A 19,281-nucleotide genomic window follows, 5' to 3' on the forward strand; every position below is an offset into this window, starting at 1 on the left:
CGCCGACAATCTTATCCATTTCTACGCACTTCCCAGTAATTGAAAGGGACGCGTTCCACCGTTTCTACCTAGAGGCCTAGATAACGCGAGTGAAGCCGCCATCTTTCGTCGCCTTCTTAAAAATTACCTCAAATGTCTTAACTACGCCTCGTTCCGTGCCAAAGCAAGGTTGTTTTTTTTTTTTACTGTGATGTGCATAAAGAACTCGGAGAGTGCCACACTTGGACTGTGGAATGGACAAGGGGACCGTTGCGATGTTTCTGGGAAAGGCAAAAAAAAAAAAAAAGAGAACATTGCTTTGACATAGAACAAGACATGGAACAAAGCGTAGTTAAGACAATGGAAACAATTTTTTAAGGCGGAAAAAGGTGATTTCACTCATGTTATCTAAGCTTGGTAGAAGCGGTTGGATGTGCATTTCACTTACTCAGGAGCGTATGGAAATGGATAAAAGTGCCGATTAATAACTTAATAAAGATTTCAGAGCATTCGTCGCTGTCTCTATGAATAACCTTTGTTTGAAGTATATAGCTGCTCTGATAGAGGGAGAGATAAAAAAGAAGGCTAAATGAGAGGGAAACCGGGAAGGTTCGCGGAAGCTAAATAGAGGAGCAGGAGGATACGTGGGAAGATACTATGTGATAAACACCTTGTGTCTGATCTGTCTGATCAGTCCGGCTTTATCAGAAAACAAACACTATGCAAACACACGCACTGACTGTTAAAACAATACTACATGTTTGTGCATACGTATAAAAGAGCACCATATGCATAGACTATCTACATATATCATTGATTCAAATCGCCCAGCTCGTAGCAATCGATGGCAGACGGTAAAATCATCCCATTTCGGCTGCTTATCCAGATCAACTTCACATGAAAATGTATTCTCTAGATTCGTGGTCGCTTTACGAATAAAATTTTCTAGAAGCCCGGTTGGGATGCCGGGACTTGGCTATGAATAGCAAAAAAATAAAATAAGAAGAAAACAATGCTTTAGCTGCTCTTAATCTATTCACACACAAACGAGAGGAGGGACGTCTCTAAAGAAAACTCCGCGTTTGCAATGCGAAAGATTTATTCTTTCTGGATCAAGCAGTCAAGCTGTCTCAGTGGTTATTCTGTTCGGCAACTGAAAGCAAGGTCACGGGTTCGACTGCCCACAACGGAAGCCGCACTCAGTTGGGATACGATTCTGAAGACGCGAGAGCACTCAGATGTAAGTGGGCAGTCATTAACGCCTGCTCGCTTAATCTGTCACCCTATATAGCTCATGTACCTATATAACGTTAAGCACAAATGAATGAATGAATGAATGAATGAATGAATGAATGAATGAATGAATGAATGAATGAATGCGTTTGTGAGAGAACCTCGAGTTACCAAAGTAATCTACTTATTTCTACCAAGCCATGCCGCCGTATGTTTCCTACATATGGTAACGTTGTGGATCCGCGCAAGGACCGGCATTGCTACTGCCACTATTCTTCTAAACGTATCGCACTTTTGGACACACCGACGAAACACAAACGTAGACAAACACGAACGCTGACCGCCTGATGGTTGATTGATCGCTGAACATCGATTCTTACACATCTGGTTGCCGTAAGGTTAAGCGTTATGCAACATTTGTTTCTTTCATTTCATGTTTTTATTAAAGATATATTTTGTGGTTGGCATTGTGGACCTCAAGATTTTATCCCTTTGATGTGGCCCTTCGACCTTACCGGCCGCTCCTCACCACCTACTTTATTTCGCCTGCGCATGCGTTGTACCCAAGCATGAACTTCGACGCTTAATTTTAGCGAAGCAATAAAATCCGAGTTCGTGTTTCCTCGTTTTGTGTTTATCAATGTATCGACCAGTGCGCTGTTGTTGGGACAATGTTGACCTACCAACTAGGTCACCACTATCTCCTCACCTCACCACGTTAATGCTGCATTTCCGGTACGGCACAAGTGCGTTCCGTAACTACCGTACGCGAGGTGAAATTAGGGGGCCCAGCCTTTCTCTCCTACATTGAAGGTTGTATTGTGTGAAACGTTTCGCGGGGCTCCGCGTGCTATATTCAAATTGTACAGTAGCCTTCCGCTTAATTCAATTCCGGTAATATAGATTTTGCGGTTAACTCGATTCCGGCCGGAGGTCCCGGCCGGCAGCCTTGCATTTATATGAGCCCTAACTTTCGTTATTTCGATCCAAGAATTAGGCTTCGCCGGATAATTCGAACGTCTATGGGGACCGTAATTAGCGACCCCTTTAGTGGCATCGTCTGTATCGGCGAAGCTCATAGGACAGTGTATGCGTGGAATACACGTCACCTCCCGTCGAAAATGGCTATTTTCTGCCGGCTCTTGGAAGATTTTCAGCAATGACCTTAGCTCACGAAGTCTGATTATAGTACTTACCTTATTCTAACAAGTGTTTTTTTTTTCATGATGATTTGGGCCGGCAATCGCTTGCGTGATGCTGTCGGACACGATACCCAAACCGCCTTCATGATGTTGGCATGCTTTAGCTTCTCACAATTTTGAAATGTGGCGAAGCTAATTTTATAGACTGCGGCGAAGCTGACTTTAGAAAACCGGCCACCACTGCGCAGCACACGTTAAACTCTTGCCCATTTTCCTTGCTAAAAAATAGGGTATACTGTAGATTTCTTTTTTTGTTTCGTAGCTTTAATGTAATTTCTGCGTTAGTTTTCTACTTTGGACACACAAAAAATGACCACGCGTATGGCTAGGGGTCATGTCAGAATCGGGAATATACTGCCAATTGAATCCGCGGCGTGTTTTGGCGCTTTTTCAGCATCTCGTTAAATTCGACCCGCCGAATAATTCGATTAGTTTTGGCCCTCCCGTCGGTATCGAATTAACGGAAGTCCACTCTATTTCTTTTTTACTAGACTCATATAGCAGCATCTCCGCCCATTTTATCGAAACTCATTCACATAAAGAAAGGCTGGAAGGGCTAGCACTTCTCAACCGCTTTTTAGGGACTCTATCGGTAAAACTCGATTCGTTAGTTTCACTATGTCCCGCGAGGCTTTCGATTGTTCGTTTATGAAAAAAAAAAGAAAGACCGATGAGCGCGTGCTCTCCGCATATTAGAGACTGGTTCAACTCCGCCCCTTATTTGGGACCGTATTTTCGGACGATCACTTTCGCCGGCACTCTCGCTAGATTTAGCGCGACCACAGCTGCGGACGCACCGGTCCCTGCGTGGTTCTTGGCACTGTGCCAAACGCGGCCATCGAAACGTCGCGCCAAGAACGCTGTCGCCTGTGAACGTTGACGCACGGTACTCACGCGGTGACCTGGCGAAATTTAATGCACCCCGAAAGTGATCCAACGACGCATACCCAACTCCTTCTCTACTACCAAAGTTGCTCATACATTGTCTTTCATTATTTCCTAAGTATTCCTCGAAATTTTGAGAACGGCTGCACACAAACAAATGTAACGAAAAAAAAGAAGACACCGACAGCGCATGTCCTTTATGTTAACTCTTGTCAGACTGAAATGTTAAAAGTGCGAAACAATAACACGAGATCCACCCACGCAAGAGGCCGCGTTTCTACCGGAACTACTCACCTTCGTGCATAGCGTTCGCAACCAGCGTATATCCCGGTCAACGTCACGGTTACGTACGCTGCAGTCGCCGGGAAGCGTGAAAAGCAGTAAGGGGTCTATGGACGCTATCGCGTTCCACTCTTAAAAAGGTGAAGCTTAAGCCCCCTCCAAAATTTTTGGATGAGAAAAACGTTCCCTGTACACGAATATAGGCGCCGTGCATCCGCCAGGAGGCGCTACCGTCGCTTCGCGCACAGCGCCTCCCGTGGCTACCTCGTCGTCCGCTTTGGGGAACGCTTCGCGGACGGTCCGCGCCTCGGATACGCTAAAGGCGGTAACAATCCGATGTGATGGGGATCGGGAGCCGTGCTTCCCTTTCCATAACGGCCCGTTTTATGACTGAGCATGGCGCTGAGCTTTCATTTTACGAGGTAGAAATATAACAAAAGGCGAACGCGTCTACGAAGCGGGCCGCGCCCTCGACGTGGAGGAGACGTCTATGGCTGCCGGCGTCGAGGTTTCAGGTCACTTGAGGTTTGAGGTTTATTTTTATTTGATTTCTTTCTGTACATCAACAGAAATCGAAGCAAAAGCAAAAGGCTATACAGCCTGACAGAGGCTTTTGCTCCGAGATACAGTTCAGCAAGCAGGCATAAGCAGACAAAAGATAATCATTGAACAATCTAAATTGCCTCTAGTTATAAAAAAAACAAAAGAAATATAACAGAGTAGAGAAAACAAGCAGATCGACATTCATATATTGTAACAAGCAGAAAAAAAAAGAGACAATGTGTGCTAAGAAATAAACGCAGTGTACATTGAGTAAGATAAAAAAGTCAATACACACTTCATTCCTGAAGTGCGAGTAAACGCGCCGTCTAAGACAGTGGCGCTATGCAGCCCGTCTGGGAGCAATTTTTTTCTTGAAGGGCCGTTTTACGCTCTTCATTCTGCATTATAAATTCGAAAACATGTTAAGCGACAGATACACGCCTCACATTGTCATTCATAACGTTTATAAGATCCGCTCGCGGAGTTCCAGATAAATATATTAGTTGTAAACGAGATGCAACTCTTCATTGCATTTCACGTTGTCCAAAAATGGCTTGCTGCATCGTTTTGAATTCTTTGGGGCAGCTGGCACGTTCCCCTATTTAGTGCGAGAAAAAAAGAACATTGTAAATAGTCGTACTAATCAATCTGCATTCAAACAATGTACGTGATTGCTTGCTTAGCTATGTCGATATCATTAGACAGTTTTAGTTACACGTACGTAGAGGCTTCACGTACGCAAACGTGAAAAGCCTACGTACCTTACGTGCACGCCATCTGAAACGCTTTTAGCTACACGTACGCGACGCACGCCAAGAGGGACCCCGTAGCTCCATCTATCGGGAAATGTGAACACGGCGGTAGCCAATGCAATATTGTCGCCGTGTTTCGATGCGAGCCGTCTGCGCGCGCGCGGCCCGCTATCGCTTGTTCGTGATCTCGCGGAACTCCCGCGCGAAGCTGCCTACGTGCGCAAGAAACACACGCAAAGAATTGAATCTCACGTACGTGCGTGAGACGCGCGCGCGCCCGCTACGTTTTACGCATGCGCACTGCTCACACGTAGAAGCTCTACGTACGCAAAGCCTCTACGTACGTACGTGTAACTAAAACTGTCTATTGAAACAGTTGCGCAACGATAAACGCGGTGATAATTGGCAGTTTCCTCGAAAAAGCTAGATAATCACTCAGGAATATCATAGTTTCAAAATGTAAAGGACAGAACCAGACTTATCATAGCCCGCGAACCTATTTGTGTCCAAACTTCACGGTGTTTCGTCTCCTTATTCCCCATTGGGGAGCCACAAAACTTGGTCCCCGCCCACGTTGTTGTAAGTACTGTTGCATCCCACACTACAGCAGTTGTAGTCACTCACTCCCGTACTCAGAAACACGCCTTAACTCAAAGCCCATACTTGACTTGATCTAGATGACACGTAACGTGAACCCGCCAAAGAAAACGCAACGAGCGTCTTCGGCACGTTCGCACCGGGCGTCACGTATATATCGAGACAAGCGTGGGCTTCAAGTTAAGGCGCATATCTGAATAGGGGGTTAGACGCGGAAATATGCCGACCCAAAAATGTACATAGAACTTTAAAAAGAAACACTCCGCGCGGAGGGGTAACGCCACGTTGACTGACTGCAGTATTTCTTTGGTCAAGCGTGCGGCACGATGAAAGCATGTCTGCTTGGTCTGCTTGATGCTCGCCGCGCTGATTGCTTGGGTTTTCGGCCCGCTTGCGTGACTTTACAACACAGAACTCGTAGACATTGCGTATATACTAGCGCTATTGATGGAAGCTGTGAAGCACGTCAGTACTAATATATACCTGCGTTGTACTATTATGACTAATATAGTACTAATATATAACTACGGTAACTGTGTTGCGTTGCGAGGTGCGGCGAGGCGCGATCAGAGGCCTTCCCTCTTCATGGACTTTTCGATAACAGCGGCCTTTCCAAGATAAGCTGTCTGCATCATCCAAGGCTTTAGAAGGACGCCTCGAAACAACAACAAAAAAGGCTATCTCTTGCAAGGGCGTTATCGGTAGTTTGGGAAACGCGAACACTGTCTCTTATGACATCTTTTACCGTCAATTTCGATGCGCGACGGCGGCACTGCAGACCTAAGCGCCAAGTCCGATTATCACTGTCGCAACGCGCTTAACGTCGAAACGTATAGGGCGAATGAATTGCACGACGTCCGCTTCGAAACGACCGGCCGAAAGGCCCCATTAGGCGTATAGCAATCGAAACCGGCAATCTCCTCACCGACCAACTGCCGCCGGCCGGGGAATGCAGATAGCTCCCCGAGCAGGCGATACCGATAAAAACCGGCAACCGTCACACCGAAAGCGGCAGGGCTACTACGCTTTCGCTACAAACAAATCGATATTTCGTTTCCGTCGTTCTCTTAAAAGCCGCGCACGCCTTCGCTGAGTGCTTGCATAAGAACGGCGCGGCGTGTGACGCAAGTGTGTGTGTGTGTGTGTGTGTGTGTGTGTGTGTGTGTGTGTGTGTGTGTGTGTGTGTGTGTGTGTGTGTGTGTGTGTGTGTGTGTGTGTGTGTGTGTGTGTGTGTGTGTGTGTGTGTGTGTGTGTGTGTGTGTGTGTGTGTGTGTGTGTGTGTTTGTGTGTGTGTGTGTGTGTGTGTGTGTCGGGCAATCCTTTTCACGCCCTGCATATGCAGCGCTGCTATATACGAGACTACCCCTTCCCACCCCTTCCCTGCTTTCGATTCAGAGACTTTCTTATTGGAACATCAACTTTTGACGAGACAGACTCCGGGAGAGTGCCGGGGCGAAGGTGGGAAATGCAGGAGTGAATGAAAAAGGAAGCAAGCGGGAGGCGAAGGAAGAAACGGGGAAGGGGGGGGGGTTCCATCCGTGAGCCAGGAACGCAATTAGGGATCGCGTTCGTGGAATAGCGCGCGTAGGCCGCGCTTGCATTAATTAGGGCCGATATAGGCACGCGCGAGAGGGTCCGTGCAGGCCGACGCGTTTCAGGCGTAAGGGCGTTCGCGCGCCTAAGATACGAGAGACGTGAAAATGAGCCCGAAGAAAGAAATAAAGGAACAGTACAGCAAGCGAGGCAGACAAGGACAGACAGACAGACGTCTTTACATTTCGCCGGAGGCGAAGCCGGAGTCTTTACATTGCGCCTCTTGATTTCCGCTCGAGTGCTCAGAGCAAGCGGAGGAAGACGACAGTTGCCGAGAGACTCATAAGACTCCGCGGCGTTGTGTTGTTCGTTTCGTAATCGCTATTGCTGCCACTCCATCATCCCGCCTCACCTCCAGCATACCCCCTGCTCTTCCAACCCTTCTAACCTGTCAGACTATAACCTCTCTCTTTCTTTCTTTTTTTCTTTCTTTCTATTAATAAAATTGCTAAATCGGTCGTGCTTTTGAGATACTTGTGGAATAATCTGCCGGCATATCACGCTGAGATAACATTTGTAGGCGTCGTGCATGCTTCAAAAAATGCGAAGGAAACCTCACCACAACGGCTTTCCACCTCACGTTGCCACTCTTGAGGTCTTATCTTTAGCGACGAATAATGTCTCCTTCATTCGTTCATTTTAGAGGACTTTTGTGCTAAAAGACCGATAGCCGCAATCGGTGAAGCAGCTTTCCTGTTCCCGAGCGTTGGCGTTTTTTTAGGCGCGAATGCGAAGGAGGCGCGCGCATTGTGGAGAAGAGTATGGTACAGGTGACAGACGAAACCATTTCGGCGGTGCGGTTTGCGGAGTGCAGTGCCGTAATGGTTGCACTTGCTCGTGAAGCCCCTACGTTACAGGCCGTGGTCGTTGCCACCGCAGTCTCGCGCGGTGACGCGTGTGCCGCCAGCTGTCGTGCATTCTTCGGGCTCCACAGAACTAATTCGCGTGAGCTTGAAAAGCAGTGGGTATGGAGAGAAGGGTGGGAGAGGACGAAGAGTGAACTCCCTTAATTAAGGCAGTGCCTGCCTCACTTACAAGATGGCGGACGCGTGCCACGAGAGGGAGCAAAGATCGCGAAGGAGAAGGAAGGGAAGCGAAGTTTCGGTTGAACAGCTGTGCGAACGAGGGTTCTAACGCGGTGTTCGCATGAACCAAGAGAATTTCCTAACCTTTTCTGGTGCCATTGCGCCAGAGCAACTAGCTGCTGTTGCGACATTAACTTTCCTCCTCCTGTAACATTAAGACGGAGAGAAGTTAGTTCAGAGTAAAAGGACCCAAGTGAGCTGGATAAAGGGCCCCTCATCAGGCCTCATTGCAAATATAGGACTGTGTTTCAATGCTCGGTGTAGACGGCAAAGTAGGCGGCTAAGAGGACGGCGGCCATATTAAGTCTCCTTCCAACACTGACCAAGAAGTTAAAGAAGACAGCTTCGCGAAGATATGCATCGATAGCAAAAAAGAAAGCCAGGACACTCGACGAGACGGTCGTCTGTGCGCAAGAAAACGCAGCCACGCCTTCCTATGCGCCTAATACGAGTCGCGCTGTGTTTTTCATAGGTTGGCACCCGCAAAGCGTTAAAATTCAGAAATATTATGCGCGCTTCTCGGCTTCTTTCTTGTCGTCGCGACGTGGCGTCACGTAGCAGAGGCGCCTTCCCATCGTCTTCCAGACGGTTCCAAACGCGTTCCATCTGTTGGGCTCGAAGCCGTCTCGGTTCCCTCCATAGTTGCCTACGTAGACTGTCTTCAACCTTCCCATCGTCTTCCAGACGGCTCCAAACGCGTTCCATCAGTTGGGCTCGAAGCCGTCTCGGTTCCCTCCATAGTTGCCTACGTAGACTGTCTTCAACCTTCCCATCGTCTTCCAGACGGTTCCAAACGCGTTCCATCTGTTGGGCTCGAAGCCGTCTCGGTTCCCTCCATAGTTGCCTACGTAGACTGTCTTCAACCTTCCCATCGTCTTCCAGACGGTTCCAAACGCGTTCCATCTGTTGGGCTCGAAGCCGTCTCGGTTCCCTCCATAGTTGCCTACGTAGACTGTCTTCAACCTTCCCATCGTCTTCCAGACGGTTCCAAACGCGTTCCATCAGTTGGGCTCGAAGCCGTCTCGGTTCCCTCCATGGTTGCCTACGTAGGCTGCCTTCAATGCCGGCCAAAACTGGACTACACGCACCCTTCGTTACGCACTGTAAGCTCGAGAACGCCTTCTAAGGGTAGTTTCAGTTAAGTAATTGTTCAAGTCGTTCTTTATTGGTGGAGGCACTCACTCTGCGTCGAATAGCGTCCGCAAGCGACGTTCCCTCCCCTCCTCTCATACGGGAGCCCAGGGACCACGTGGGGTGCACGTCACGAGCCCAGCCTACTTTTATTTTCTCGCTTACTTCTTAGATGACGTTTTGCACTTTTCGTTTCCTCGCTTTAAATGTTTAAATGAAGGTCCTTGACCTCGAGATAACTAGAAAACATTACCGGCATGCCTCAGATCACCCTAAATATTTTTACAATGCAACCTTTTTTCTGCGAATCAGTTTCGGTTTCGTCTTGCAGGAGGCTTGTGCGTCGTGTCGTCATGACGCGGAAGGCGGTCACGTGGGAGCAGGTCGTCGGGACCTTCTGGCAGTCGGTCAGGCTCGCCCGATCTTCTGCAGTCCTTACATTCGTTGCGCAGCCCGATGTAGCCGCACAACGTTGTTTTTCGTGTTGATTATGTTATAGAGCTTTGCTTGTATTTATTTAACCATTATGGCCTCCCTGCTTGGACACCTAGTTCGCAGCAGGTGCTCAAACAAATAATGTAAATAAATAAGGTGTTGTTCACTTTGTTACGATGTGTGGTGGGAGGTAACTCCTTTCGTGAAGGTAGATGAACTAGTGATGACCATTATCGCAAGAAAGATCGTTTCAATCTCCGGTTGTTCGAGAGAGAGAAAGAAAAGGATGATGCATAAGTGACAGTGTGAGCATGATGACGCAGTTAGTATAGTGAATGACCGGCGTGACAGCATATACCTATGGAGCAGTGGTCAGATGTATGGCAGCGATCGAATGCACTGCGATAAAAAATTTGCAGCGTAATAATGATAAGCTATATCATTGATAAACTAGCTCTTGTGACAATGGCACGCTGGTGTTCACTGAACCCCGTCGGCCTTTCTGTAATCGTCCAGACTTCTCGATGTGGCTGTCATTTTCTGTGACTCTAACGTATTACGTGTTATTCCTTTAGCCACCCTCCCCTCTTCCATTTCTCCACCTCTGTTCTTTCGACACACTACTGCTAGTACGTGCACCTGTCTTTCTTTTTTTACCAAACCTCTCTCGCTCCCTCTCTCTTTCTCTAGCTATTTCTTTATAGCAAAGACAATTGCGACAAGCTATAGGGCAAAGATTATGGTACGATGCACCAAATAGGGGCTTTCGCGAGTCATCCCAACCTCTCGCATTTCGTTACTTACCTCGCACGTCAAGAGAACGGAGCATTCGCCTGCTTCGTTCATACACCCTCGTATCCGCAAGACCGTGCTTGCGCGATAAATTGTGACTGCGCGACACTGTGCACCATGTGACGTTGCATGTCGGCGTACCTGACGCTTACGTTGTATGTCGCGACGTGGTGCCTTTGTAGTCTACACTGTAGAAACAAACCGTCACTTTGGCGGTCATGCTTTCTTTCTTTCTTTGCCATTTTTGACAACCCATCGGCGCCATTCCGCGAAGGCATTTCAACCCGCCGTGCTTGCTCAGTGGCTATGGTGTTGGGCTGCTGAGCACGAGGTCGCGGGATCGAGTCCCAGCCACGGCGGCCGCATTTCGGTGGAGGCGAAATGCGAAAACACCCGTGTACTTAGATTTAGGTGCACGTTAAAGAGCACCAGTTTGTCGAAATTTTCGGAGTCCTCCACTACGGCGTGCCTCATAATCAGAAAGTGGTTTTGGCACGTAAAACCCCATGATTTTTTAGAGCATTTTATACAGCCGTGCGTCCAGCCCAGTGGCTCTTGTTACCACAACTCTGTGAATTTGTATATACGCATCTCTTCCTTATACCATCATCATTCATCAGCCCTTTCCATCCCCGTCCCTTTTCCCCAGAGTAGAGTAGCAGGCCAGAGCAAGTTATAGCTCAGGCCGACCTCTCTGCCTTTCTGTAAATAAATTTCTCTCTCTCTCTCTTATACAGCCGTGAAAAAGGAGAGAAGGAGAGTGTCTCGAACGCTGCACTGAAATAAAGCAAAACTAGGGAATTGCTCATGATAATAACCCGATTCGATTAACTGACGCGTGCAGTGCGTCGCGGTGTACGCCTTACAAAATGACGACCCGGCGCCGTCGTATTGGCGGTCAACTGCTTGGAAATAGAGCTGCGAAGATATGTCCCGTCCTTTACTATAATAATATTTATGGCGTATGTGGCAGCGATGTCTGGAATCGTTGACCCGTACCCACTGCAGTTACCTTACTTTCTTTTATTTATCAGTTCGCGCCTCTTTATTATCCTTCGCCTCCAGCGCACGGTATAGCCGAGCGGAGATGTCATCCGCTGGTAATCTGCCCCGTCTTTCATTTCCTTTTATGTATATATTGTTTTTTTTTGCTTCTAACAAGATTTATTGCTTATTACCTGTCTCAGAGCCACCTGCGCTGCACCGAACTATCGGTGAAGCGACTCCGTCATTGCTCCTTCAGTTCGGCCCGGCTTTCGACATAACGGCCGGTAATTGCAGCCACTGCAGGTGCAGAGCGGGCAGTGCGGGGCTAAGGAGAGCGCGTACGCGTGAAGAATGAATAAACCATGGAGGGGTTGGAAACGACGACGCCTCAATTATAGGTACAGCGCGCGAGTTATTAATTACGCGGCTAGCGGAAACAGAGAGAGCGACGTCCGTCGATCTGTCGCACGGAGCGCGCGATTCTGCAAGAGCGCTACGGGGCTGGCGCGCCCACAATGCTCACGCTCGGATGCACAGATTTATGCAACCGTCAACCTCCTTCGAACGCGCACGCACACACACACGCACACGCATACACACACGCACGCACGCACGCACACGCACACACACACACACACACACACACACACACACACACACACGCACACACACACACACACACACACGCACGCACGCACGCACGCACGCACGCACGCACGCACGCACGCGCACACACACACACACACACACACACACACACACACACACACACACGGGAACGAATACAAAAGGCAAACGAACGTACCTAAAGAAACGGCTACAAATTGACGTTCTGTTCGCGCGAATGGGCATGACGATTTCCTCTCGATAAGCTGACGAGTTTCGCGAGCTCGTTCTTGGAATGGAAAGTAAGTCGACCGTGGGGAGGGGATGAGAAGAGACGGGCGGGAGACAGGACGAAGGTGTTCCAGGCGATTGCGCGGTCACGCTCCAGCAGCCTCGGTTTGGCACAGCGACTACGCACTATACGAGCGGAGTCGAGGGATTATATCGTCGCGGTCTATGACTACGATCCCGTCTCCGGTGCGAACGATTCGAGATTTGGACGGCGCCCAAATGCGTAATTACACTGCGCCCGTGACGCATAAGGGAGGCGTATATGTGGGCAATCTATACGTTTGCTTTCGCAGTGAGATTGTGGAGTCTTCGAGTTTCATGGTCACGGAGTGTCGCCGAGTGCTTAGACGTGCTCGTTAACCGAAGGGGAAGATGACCCGGGTCAGTACAAATAACTGTTAATCTGTCTCTCTCTTTAGCGTACCAAGGCAATGCAGGGGCTAGAAGAAACGCCTGTCGCTATAATGTGCATCCGCTTGTTATTTCTACTGCGAGAGTGGGGTAGGAGGAGCTCTTGCCTAATGTTGGCCGTTGATGATAATTTTTACTTTAAAGAAAATCTTTACGCTACCCAGCAGGCCTACGAAGCGGCAAAGAGGCAAGACCTCGACGTCCCATCGTGGGAGGCCTAGGCCCAGCCGACTAAACTGCTGGTTCTCATTTAAGTTCATCTCTCTCTCTCTCTCTCTCTCTCTCTCTACCCCTGGGTTCGAAGTTTGTCATTTCATCATCAGATTATATATATATATATATATATATATATATATATATATATATATATATATATATATATATATATATATATATATATATATATATATATATTTGTGTGTGTGTGTGTGTGTGTGTGTGTGTGTGTGTGTGTGTGTGTGTGTGTGTGTGTGTGTGTGTGTGTGTGTGTGTGTGTGTGCAGTTTAGATGCGCTCCACATGGAAATAGGCGCACCTCTGTTCCACTCAATAAAAAAATGTAAAGCCAGTTCCACGCAGTCAAAGCTGTCAAAACAGCGAGCTCATGTGGTAGCTGTTTTCTCAAGTTTCAACTCGTGTTTAGCTCGATTTTCATTAATGTCTTTTGTCTCGTTGTCGTCGTTTTGCTATATTCGAGCCTCGGTTCCGGATTACACCCACTCTTCAGCTGCGTGAGGTCGTGATCAAACCACAGTCTGCCCCACACCTGGCAGCTGTGGCCGCACTCACGGTCGAGGAATTCTCTCTAGAACCGTCCATCGGCATCCTCCGTGGGATGAATCTCTCTGCCGTCGACGTCTCTGCTCGGCCGCCTACTCTCGAATTTGGGGGTTAGCTTGCCTCTGGTGGCGCTTTGGCTTGGGTTGCTTTCTCTTGGGGGCTTGGCTTGGTCTCCACCGGCGCTATTGGCTTGCGCTTCTCGTTCTCGATGCTCGGCGGTAGCGGCTTCCCTCTACCGGCGCTTTGCTTGCGTGACGTCTGCGCTGCCGCTCGCGCCGAACGTAATCCATGGAGTGAAAGGGCGCGCGCCGGCGAAACACCCGCTCCTATACCCCTCTCCTCTCCCCTTCTATGGCCTAATCCCCATAGTGAGTTTGTGCCATTAACTTGCCACCCTGCGTGACACCGGATGCCTCACTGCGAAGGCTCGACTTGGAACAGCTCCGCTGTCAAAAATGAGGAACCATCCTACTCTGTAAAGGAGGATGACCAGCAAAGCTGTATCACATCACACAGGGTTAGACAAAGGTACAAGTATTTATTTTCATCATTTGGTAATGGCAGTGACGATAGCTTTGTGATTACTGTTATATACACTGATTGGTTCAGTTGCAACCTTAGACAGAATATTGGCCAAAGTTAATCTATTCACGACCGTTGTTGAGTGGTTGAGTGACTTGGATTGGTAGGACACTTCAAACCAAAATCTTCTACCACAAACTGAGTGAACCATATGTCTGGTCTGATTCTGAAATGTCCTCATTGAAGTATCCAACGATGATCACAGGGTAGTGTCATCACGGCTAACCAATGCAAAGTGCGTGGTCATGAACTTCTCGATATCACACTTGGGTGTGCCTGGAGATATACACACAGTGGATATCGAAAACCCGTCTTTCGTTTGTATGGCACAGACACCTCAAAAAAGAGGTGACGCGTGCAGACAGGACACAAGAGTAGAGAAGTGGACAGCACGAACGGCGTTCGTGTTGTCCACTTCTCCACTCCTGTGTGCTGTCTGCACGCCTCACCTCTGTTTTGCATAATGAATCCTTACCAACTAGCTAAGCTTTCTGTCGTTCTAAGATACAGACATCTCCGCAGTCGGTGGCATTGTCTTCTTGCGAGTCAAGGGTGTACGGTTGTGCATACATTTTGTACTTTACGTATATGGCAATGCCTCCAGCTCGTGAGTCCATCTGCTGTTCACAAACGATTCCATCATATACCGGTCGACTTGAAACAATGCACCTTGATTGATTTATTTCATTTATTCTTTATTCATTATTATTGTTATTAGGGAAGGGATGCTTGAAGCCTGATTTCCCTTCGCCGCGGGTAGACCCGGTGTTGCACTACCTCCTGGATCGGCCCACATACTTTGCTCACGGATACGACAGATGCATAGGGAGGTAGACGTATACAGTTTCGGTGCAAACATTAATTCCCGCATAAAACCAAAAACACAATGTCGGCCCAAAAGTATCTCTAACGCACACCAATCTCTTAGTGGAAGTGATCTCTTAATGATCTCTTAATGAAAGTGTTTGGTTTTCTATGATCTAGCGATTCGGGTATAGGTGCCACAAGGTGCGTGTGCCTTTTTTAGGTTAATCTTCCAGAATGGTTATGTGCCAAGAGCTGTTATGTGCTACTGTGACATACAAGATGTGCAGAAGCCGCAAATGTATAATCACACGTATGTGCCGATGCGATACAATGGATATAGCGCACTGCGTGTTCAACGACGCCTTCCAGCCGTCCTCGTGTGCTGGCGCTCACAAATGTTTTCCAAGTTAGAGTGTCCACAGGCTCAACATACAGCCGTGCTACATGATATATGTAGAAGCTGCAGCCTTTGCTGTATTTAAACATAACAAGTGCACGAGATTACGCCTCACAAAGCAGGGACAATCTTAAACGTCGCCGCTGCAGTTGTGCGAGATTTATTCAACCGCTTCACATAGACTCCAACATGCGTGTTAATGTCGGTGCCCTCTTCGCCTTTGTTATCGATTTGTTGTTGCTGCTGTTATCGTCGTAAGTGTCGTCATAGTTACTGTAGTTGTTGTTGTTGGGGTCCTCGCCATCCTGTCTGTCTGTGGCGCATAACCACAGTGCGGCCGGCATTGGCCGTGAATGTCGCGCGTTGGATCTGAAGGTTTATTCTTTTTTTTCTTAAGTCCTTTTCTTTCCCTTCTATAGTCCTCTTTCTCATGCTCACGCAACAACCCTCGACTCCCATTTCATTTTCCCGTCCCGCCGATGCCCCGTCATCCCTCAAATTTATATTCGGAACTCCCCCCGAGCGACCGAAACCAGCGCACACGTCCTTATCTCGTCAGCAGACGTCTGGCCTCAGGGAGCCCATACACGTTATACTTCTCAAAAAAAAAAAAAAAAAAAAAAAACGGCGGGGAGTCGCCCATGCGTTGAGCGTCGATTGTGGGCGGAGTGGTTCTTTGTTTTCCAGCAGTGCGGCGACGAACGACGCGGCCTTCGCCCGCAGTCGGAAACCGCGGACAATTGAGTCCTATACACAAATGTTGCCGCCGCCGCTGCCTCCGCCCGCCGCCGCCTCCGCGCCGTCTGTGTTCTGGAAGGCGCCGATAAGGGCTGCAGCCCCGGGCGCTCTCGGCGGATTCGAGAATCGCCGCCCGTTGCGGCTTATTAAGAAAGCCTCGCCGAAAGCGCTGTGCAATTATTGCTCCGTTTCGTTGCCGCACTTGATTCAGGCTTATAGCTCGGTGCACACTCTATAAAACGCGTCTATATATCGGCGCGAGATATATAGGCTTCTGGCGGGCCCTGGACCCGCGTGGTAATGCCTTACGTCGGGTATTTGGTGCATGCCTTACTTATTTTTTTTTTCAGCACTGGTTCGAAAAACAATGGGGGGAGGGGGGAATGGGGGGGTTTGACGACTAAGTAAATCGAACCTTGCTTATGCGAGGAGACAGCGTCTGTGGCTAAGGAACGACTTTCCTATTCGGAGGTTTCAAGGGCAAGGAGCTGACGTGAATTCAAGTTTCTAAATGAAAGTGAGGATTTCAACGCCGATGCTTCAAATCCTTGGAGATGCGAGCGACGCATGGCGTTATGCTTCGAGTTTGTGTTTGGCGCCCGACGTCTGTTAATCTTTCGAAGGAAGTCTGGTCTTCGTTTAAAAAAAAAAGAAAAAAAAAGATGCGATACTGAAATTTTATGGATTTACTGGTGTACTCGGGTGATTTTGACTAAGTAGACCCATTTCGTACATTGACGCGTTTTAATTACGCGATTGAAACACGAGAGCCTAGAGTAGTTTAACGGCTCACTAGCGTAAAGTTTAGACATTCGATTATTCATCAGTATAGTTAACACACTCTTGGTTACGTCCAACGTAGCGAATAATGCTTCGTCGTAGAAATACAAAGGCACCCAAGATGTCGCCACCTTCAATGCACCGCCTAAAATTAACTAAATTTGATTTCAGATTCATTTTATGTCACTTCTAGTGGTACACTTGTGGCACAAAATGCTGGAGGTACTAAAAGCACCGAAAGCCATAGAAGGCTTGACGGGGTCTGTAACCCAATCGTTCGACTCAGACAGAAGCAAAAACGAACTGTCCGTATGCGGCAAACACGCAATAACAAAACTATACATGAGAAACATAACACTAGTAGTTTAAAGAGTTTAGAAACAAGCACTAAAGCGTAAAAGCTTTATATGCAAAAACTAAATTTTAAGAGAAAAAAAAACTACAATGACGCAGCAGAAAGCAATGATGAAGATTTAGGACAGTACAGAATGCAATGCGAATGAGATCGTTTTTTGGCTGTAGTTAGTACCGAGTTCGTGGGAAAACCCAAAAAAGCTGATTTGACTTGTGTTATAGCCATTCACTATTCCTGTCAAATTAGCAAGTTCCTTAATGCTTCGTCTTAACGCTTTGTTTGTAACGCGTCATGAGCAGCGAATCGGACAGGTCGACAACAGCTATTACGTCTAGGTTTTTGCAGCTACACTTGGTGCATGCATTGAACGGAGAATCAACGATCAAACGGGAACGCTGCTGTGCAACCAATTTTGTGCAAAATCAGGGGATATTCCTGAATGTTGAAATCCGTTGTGTTTGCCACAGACTAGGTTGCAATATAGCCCGATTTCGAGAGGAAAATAGAAATTTTTAGTAACAGTTCTGAGGGGGAAAAAAACATGCGCGCGCTGGCATGACGACCGTGCGAGAGATCCCGGAACACACCAACGAACGAACAAACAACCCAAATCTCTTCTCTTCCTTGAAGCAGGTGGCGCACTAAAGTCTAGCAGCTGCTTCCTTTGAAGTTATCGTATGCTTCATTGCTTCTAGTGCTTCTGTAGTATCTGCCTTCTCGAGTAAGCAACGAATAGTTGGCTGTAAAATTTCAAAGAATATTTGAATGCGTCATGCAATTTGATGTAAAGTCGAGTCTCATGCTTTCATGCCACAATATATGACGCATTATATTACACGATATTACACAATCCGAACACCACCAAGTGAGCGGAGTGACACGTTTCTGCGACCAGTGACCGCCGCACATCATTTGTGGCGGCGAAACAAAACATGGTGCACCGCATACCGGAACCACAGTAGGGCAGAAATAACGCGTGATTCGACGTAACATTGCGTCCACAAGTTGTGGATGTAGCATGGCAATTAGTTATTACGCAGAAAGCGTCGCTTATGAACAACAACAAAAAACGCATTGCCAAACGCGTGGAGTGAGACATCTATGACCGCACTACTTGCGTATAGCTTCCAACGCGAGACCTGCTATGTATGATCACGGATTATAGCCTAACTTCGCGCTCTTGTCAAAGTGATCAATTCCTTCTAACTTTGGTTAATGTGGAACAGTGTCTGGGCTTTGTGGGCTTGAAGGCAACGCAAAGGGGCAAGCAAGTTCTACAGTTTTGCGCATCGTGTTAAGCCATGCCACTAAAATCTCTGTTAGGCTTTGTTCTTTCATTGTGAACTTCAGTATTCTATCAGCGCGCTCTACTTTGTCAGGCAGCTACTACGCAGCGAGTTTCGTCTCAGTCCATGCGTATTTCCTCTGTCCTTTTCTTTGCTTCTTTCCTTTAGCGAGCTTGTTGCAAAAGAAACAGGCAGAGAGAAGTTGGGTCTGCGCAGTAATTTCCTGTCCGTACGCACCTGGCCTTTGTGGATGTCCACCAATCAGATCCTGCTGGCACTTTTTTATTTGTGTTCTCTCTTTCGTACAACTTGGGAAACAAAGGACGAGTTAGGCTTTTCACACGTAGTGCGGCTTGTATGGGCCGGCTTCGGGAAAAAAAAAAAAGCTCTCCGTTATGCCGTGCTAACTTTGTTGTGTCATTGTGTCGAAGCAATTGCTGGCAGTAGAGACAGAACAAAGGAGATATGGTCATCGTACTGATGCTGTTGCTGCTGATAATCATGAGCCTTCAGAACATCGCAAGTAACCTCAACGGGTCATGGGGCAATAATCGGGTGTTTGTAAGTGCAGATAATCAGTGCAGGAAAATGAACTTGAAAACGTAAAACCGCGTATAATAGACTCGCACGGTCTCTAATTGACAAGTGAGACCAGGTGAATGGACGTGTATATATAAAAGAAATAAAAATATTCTTTTAACATTCTAGAACTATGTAATTTAGGAAAGGCTACAGCAGGAATAGCAAGGAGAA

At 47.7% G+C, this 19,281-nt stretch overlaps 1 protein-coding gene across 1 annotated transcript in view; it reads right to left on the reverse strand.

Annotated features, from left to right (window-relative positions):
* Positions 1–19,281, reverse strand: part of LOC142587988 (A-type potassium channel modulatory protein KCNIP1-like) — a 198,588-nt gene that overhangs the window by 15,951 nt on the left and 163,356 nt on the right. The window lies entirely within an intron of this gene.

Source organism: Dermacentor variabilis, chromosome 7 (genome assembly GCF_050947875.1).
Source record: "Dermacentor variabilis isolate Ectoservices chromosome 7, ASM5094787v1, whole genome shotgun sequence".
NCBI lineage: Eukaryota > Metazoa > Arthropoda > Arachnida > Ixodida > Ixodidae > Dermacentor > Dermacentor variabilis.